General features: G+C 36.2%; 1 protein-coding gene across 3 annotated transcripts in view; it reads right to left on the bottom strand.

Moving 5' to 3' along the window:
* Positions 1-4,988, bottom strand: part of LRP6 (low density lipoprotein receptor-related protein 6) — a 105,579-nt gene extending 100,591 nt beyond the window's left edge. For all 3 annotated transcript variants that reach the window (XM_009879731.1, XM_009879729.1, XM_009879730.1), the window contains exon 1: positions 4,603-4,988. The gene's annotated coding sequence lies outside the window, so the exon portion shown is untranslated. The remainder of the gene's footprint in view (positions 1-4,602) is intronic.
* Between the last annotated feature and the right edge of the window lie 1,237 nt (positions 4,989-6,225).

Consider the following 6,225-nt stretch of genomic DNA (forward strand, 5'->3'; position numbering starts at 1 on the left):
CACAGCAAATGATAGCTGAATGCACTAATCTGCTGCCTGTAAAAAATGTTAGTATCAGCAGAGGAGCAGCAGAAAGATTTTCAGCTATAAGCAATCTCCTCAAGGGAAAGGTGGCATCAAACAAGAGAAACTACGTAGTAAAGCCTTCAGTTATTTGCATTATTTTGGGAATTTACATCTAAGGTGGCATTTTATGTAATACTAACCTACATGCAAACAAAAACCCCTTCACTGAATGGGTGAATTTACAAAGAAATTCTGATTTTTTTTTCATTTTTAAAATGTTTTTCCCCAAATTAAAGATACTGTAACTGTTATTAGAACTGTCCATTTTCCTTTCCTTATATTGTTGTATAACATCTACCTCTCAGCAACAAATACTACCAGTTCCTATGAATCTTCTGTTGTGATGTGCAGATATAAGGCCTGTACTACAATTGCTTTTGTGCTTGGCATGCTGAGATGCAAGTTTCTGACTGTCAAACAAACAAAAGAAGTAGGTCCATAAAGAAAGAAAGTATATGTATTCCCTACAAAGGTTTTGCATGAAAAAAAAAAGTCTGCTGGGGGAGAGGTATGTGTTCAATCTGAAGATCTTCCCCAACATGCAAAGTACTTCATCCAGAAATCAACTTCAGCTGTCATAAAAAGTGTTGTAGCTCTTTGTACTCTAATTCTATTCATTAACTGAAAACCTTTACAACCCAAAAGCTTTACAAGAGTTTAACAATTAAGGTAACTCTGTAGAGTCACTTGATTTAAAACACGTCCTGAAAAGTAAGCAATTAGTCAGCACTTCTAGGAGGCACTTAAAATTCCCTTTGTGGTGAACAATACATCTAGAAGTGAGAAAAGCAAGTTCATTTTGATAGTGCTTGTTATGAAGAAGGCTGATCAACTTGTCTAAACGGTAATTTTTGGGGAACTGTAACAATGATAATGAAGTCTTTTCCCTGAGGGCAAAAGGGCTGTACAAAAAAAACCCCAAGAAAATGGCAGTACAGACACACAATACTGCATTTTCAAGCAGCACTTGCTCAAGAATCTGAATAGATAGGCCTTTTTTTTTTTTTTCCTTCATCTGGAGTGCTGAAGCAGAAAAACTTCTCTTCCACTTGCTCTACTTTCATGTGAGCAGTTCCTAAATCTGGTGCTCTCCTGCACTTCAGGGTCTAACACCTGGTCTTCCCCTGGCAAAAAGTCAATGTTCAACTGTCAAGAGTATACGTTATTCCCAGATGCTGATCTTAAGAGGGTCTCCTGTTTAACACAGGTCAGGAATAAACAGTTCCAGAAAGGATGACTAGGACCAAGAAGCCTTCCCGAAACCGCCCTGAAACCCCCCAGGCTCACTTCAAAAGAAGGCTCAACAAGCACCCCATTTCCTTCCTCTTCATCTAAGGTCCCTTCTCTCTCCTGGCACACACACACTATTTTATTGAGTATCGAGAAAATTAAAATAGAAAAAAGTAAAGTGAGTGGTACTGTATGAATGTGAGAAATGAGAAGCTCAAACCTAAAATGTTCATAGGAGATAGCCAGTAAGGAATCTAGACATTTTAGATTCTGATGGCTTCCTAGACAAAAATACCAGAGTAAAAATTAGACTTGGCTGCTGTGTCTCGGTTACCAACTGAGAAATATTTTCCATTAGTAAATGTACTGCATTTCTCATTATGATAACAGACATCGGAACCAAGTCTAACTTCTACTCCAGTATTTCAGTTATACATATTACCTCACATACAATTAACAGATGGTTTTGGCAGTAGTAGCAAAGGCTACCCAAACCAGTTATTCTTTAATTGCCACTACTGTTGCTGTAACATGCTCTGAAAGTCCAATCACATTCCTCCAAACTATCACAACAGCACGGATTAGTGACCTTCAGAGAACAACTGCTGACTATCCTGCAACAGACAGGTTGCTAAAAACACCAGAGTTTTTAGCAACACCAGAGTGTTGGTGAAACATTTAATTTTTTTCTACATGGGACACTGCCAAAAAAATGCATTGTTCATGACTACATATTTGTGCTAACTTACACTGTTCTTAACATTTAGTTTCAAAGTAGGCATTCTCATGTTTTCAGTAAGATAGATATATATAATAAATACACATGTACGCACAAGCACAAATTAGTAGTTTGGTGCTTAAATCAACTCGATCATTAAATACTTGATGTATCCTACTTTACATCAACTACATTTGACAAATAAACTTTAATGAAAAATTGAACCTGTGGGTAATGGTGACCTTAGTGTAAATTTTGCTGCTAATTTGCCTTTTTTTCATGAATTGCAAGAATTTATGAAACTGCATCTGGAATAACTATCAACTGAGCAAAACAGTAGATGGATTAGACTGCAGGCAAATGAGAGGGGTTTTGCTTTTCTAAGTTTCAGATTTGATTAACTGTTCTTAGATCCTTTTATGACTCATTCCTACCACTGTCTGCCATACAACAGTGTGAAACCAGAAGACATTTACAGGGCTAAAACATGTAAATATTAGTGAAAGAAGCATGCATACAAGAACAGTTTGGGGACTTTTTAAATTATTTTTTTTTATTTATATCTCTGTGTTGGTGCCACCATCCTATCTATGTTTCAAGCTTTGGAGGAAGTTCTGAAATTTAAACAGACTTATTAAAAGCTGAAAGGTTTTCTGTCATAGAACTGCATAAGAGAACTGCAACTTTTGCAACTGCAATATGGTAAGACAGAAAATTGATATATTACTGTATTACCTTCCTAAAACACACCCTCCATTTAACAACTTAGAAAGGGACCGCTACAAAGATTTAGAAGAAAAAACAAATTGTCATTCCATTACAGTTGTTGGAGAGGTTTTTTGTTTTGGTTGGGGGTTTTGTTTGTTTTGGGGAAGGGGAGATTGGTGTTTGGGTTTTTTGAGTCATTTTGTTTTAAATCTAGGCATATTGAAGTGTTTACATCTACTGCTTTAACAGATCATCAGTATGGAAAAAGTTATGAGTTCACTTTACCTTTGATCTATTTCATTTTTCTTCTTGTAGTTTCCTCTTTGTATAAAGTGTTATGAAAGAGTGCAAGAGTACCCAATCATCTAGTTTTGATCACTGAGCAGATTACTGTACATATTCAGAAAATACAAATACTCTTCTAAAGAAGACCAACTGGCTTGACAACAGTGTGTTATTCCTAACTAACAAGAATCTGTGTCTTTCTGGCTACCAGGCAAATCAAAAACACTTTGATTGTGTTTTTCTTCCCTTTTCTCTCTCAGTTTTGGGGTGGTGGGTGGAAGGGACATGAGGGTTACATCTTTTCTTGCATTCTTAAATGGTTTTAGAATCTAATCAAATAAAACTAATGCTGTCATTGGCTCCAATTTATAAGTTGTAAAGAGATGGGAAAAGCACAAATCTATCCTTTTGTTATTTCCAACGCTGGAAATAAGTAATGCAAAAGAAACATCTTTTCTCTTTATATATCGTCAAAGACCTATTGAAACTGTGGAAGAAAATATTAAAGATACGGTATTTCTATGAAGTTCAGGAAAGAAGCCATGTTTTACAAAGACTTTCTTCTTTTTGAGGACAAGACCCAAACACACAAGTTCAACAAATTATAATGTAAGAAAGCTGCAAGAAGCCGAAACAGCCCTCATCCTTCCAAAGAAAGAACGCATTGCTTTCTCCCCCAAAAAAGCTGACCCCCCAAAAATATGTGAAATGGCAGTACAATAGAATAATTTTCTTGCTTGTTCAGGAAAACAAGATAGTATAAATAAGATCTATACTACACATAAAAAAAACTTTCAAATGATTACACAGCGCCAAGGATATTCCACTAGTTTTTCACTTCGGGAGACCAGTCACTTTATCACAGATTACTATCTCCAGGGTAACCTCAAGCTAGCCATTTATGTAACATCACCAAAAGCACCACTGAATTTAGCATTTCTGGCAACCACAGCTTTGTCCCAAGAACAGAATAATACGATTATACTGTTAAGTCACATCCAGGGAGTGAAATGAGAGTTGAGAAGAATTAGACCTGTTCTAGAATGGGCTAAGCCAAAAACACTTTTTAAAACGAAACTTCCCTAAAGGGTGGGGAGAAGAACCCTTCTGTAAATTTTCTGGTTAAGTGCTAAAACATGCCTTAAATTGTTATTAATACAGTGTATTGATTTCTCTCATTTCTTCTTCTGTTTCAATAAAGCATAAACATCAACAACGAACAAAGCTCAACAAAATTCTGCTACTTGACACTGCAGAGGGACAAGCCTGTTCACAGGCAGCTGACAGCCTTCCAAGCAGATTATCTTGGATTTTACATTAGAACTTCTCCCTTTCTATTAATCTTCTGCACTACTGCCAATATTAAGTTTCTAGTAGTTTTTTTTAAATGTCTGATGATTCCTAGCTGTTCACAAACCAATATGAATGCAATTTCACAAGTGCTAATTGTTTTCAAATCACACTAATAGAAAAAGAAGCAAATAATGCAAAATGGCTTAGGATAACTTCAATAATAGCACCATTGCTTATTTAAAATCATTCAACAAACAAGAAATAGTAGATTTGTAATTATTTTGTTTTAAAAAAAGACTTACCCTCTTGCAGGATCTAAGGCAATTGCTCTGGGTTGATCCAATTCTTGCCAAAACAAAACTTTTCTTAGTGATCCATCTAAATTAGAAACTTCAATCCGATTTGTTTCAGAATCTGTCCAGTATAATTTCTCTCCCAGCCAGTCACATGCCAGACCATCAGGTGACAGAAGTCCAGAAATGACCACATTTTGTACACTCCCAGATTTATTGAATTGTGTTCGTTTAATGGCTTCTTCACTTACATCACTCCAGTATATCAACCCCTTTACAAACACGAAGTCCACTGCTGCTGCATCCTCTAAGCCACCCACAATCACCGTCGCGTTCTCCTTCCCGTTTGCAGCATCCACCAGTCGCAGATCACGCCGGTTTGCATACAGCAACAGTGGGGCAGCTTTAAATGGGAGAAATAAGGGGTGGGGGGACAGACAGATGCATTAACACCACTCATATTATGTATAACTTGCCCTATGATGGTGCCTCAAGCCATAACTACTAATTTAAGACATTTTTAAAAAATAAGAAAAAGGTGAGGGGACATAAAAAAGTTTGACTAAAGCACACCGACTTGAAGCCTTTCAACAGTGCTACAACTTAAGATGGTAACTTCGTAATGGGCAGTTCGTTATTCTGGGCTGTGCATTATTAAAACAAGATTAAAGAAGAGGGAGAGAACAAAGAAAACAGAGGTTTGAAGTGCCCAAACGACACTGTAGAGAAGGATGCTTAAATAAGAATCTGAAAGACAAGGGTAAAGCAGTTTTTTAAGCACTCAGCGCTGGCCCACCTGAGCAAACATTCTTTTTTTTTTTTTTTTGCTAGAATTTATTAGTATACACCCCAGTTCTATAAAAGCCATCAAAGCCACCTGTATGTTGATACGCTCCAAAATTATATATCTCAGACATTTTACATATAATACATACAAATACAAAATTCATTGCACAGCGTGAGAGGAATGGTTTTTTAGAGCGTTGACATTGGTCTGAGAAGGTAGGGAGAAAAATAAATCCACAGGAATGGACAACACTAAGTTCTTTCAACTAAGTTCTACCAATCCTGTTTAGTTGTCTAACACAAAGCCTTTATTTTATATGCTTTATTTGCTTACTCTATTTGTTTGCACAGTCTGTATATTTTTCATACATAAGACCCAAGATGAGTAACGAAAAGTAATAACCATGAAAACAGATAGTTTCTTAAATATAATATAGCTGTTTAATTGTCCTTAACCACAACCTATATATAACGTTATGAAAATCCCAGCCTCATTCCTACTTCAACAAAACATTAAAAAAAAAAACAACCCACAATTGTATAAAGTAGACAATCACATCCTTTTAAACCCACTATCACAAAACATTTCTACCTTTCCCTGTGTTTACTCAGGCACTGTAGCAACAGAGCTGTACAGCATCATTTGGATACATACTATGATTGGCATACTAACTGGTCCTTTACCTGTCACCACATAAATTTAACAAAACTCATGCCAATTTATTCATCAGCATAGGTGGGCACTTTAAACTTCTAGCACGATATATGTCCTAACCAAAAGGTTTACATTTATAGAACCAAAGATGTGCATTGTTGAATAATGTCAAGGGCTATGCTGCCAGAAAA

The sequence above is a fragment of the Charadrius vociferus genome, unplaced genomic scaffold (genome assembly GCF_000708025.1).
Source record: "Charadrius vociferus isolate BGI_N301 unplaced genomic scaffold, ASM70802v2 scaffold90, whole genome shotgun sequence".
Taxonomy (NCBI): Eukaryota; Metazoa; Chordata; class Aves; order Charadriiformes; family Charadriidae; genus Charadrius; species Charadrius vociferus.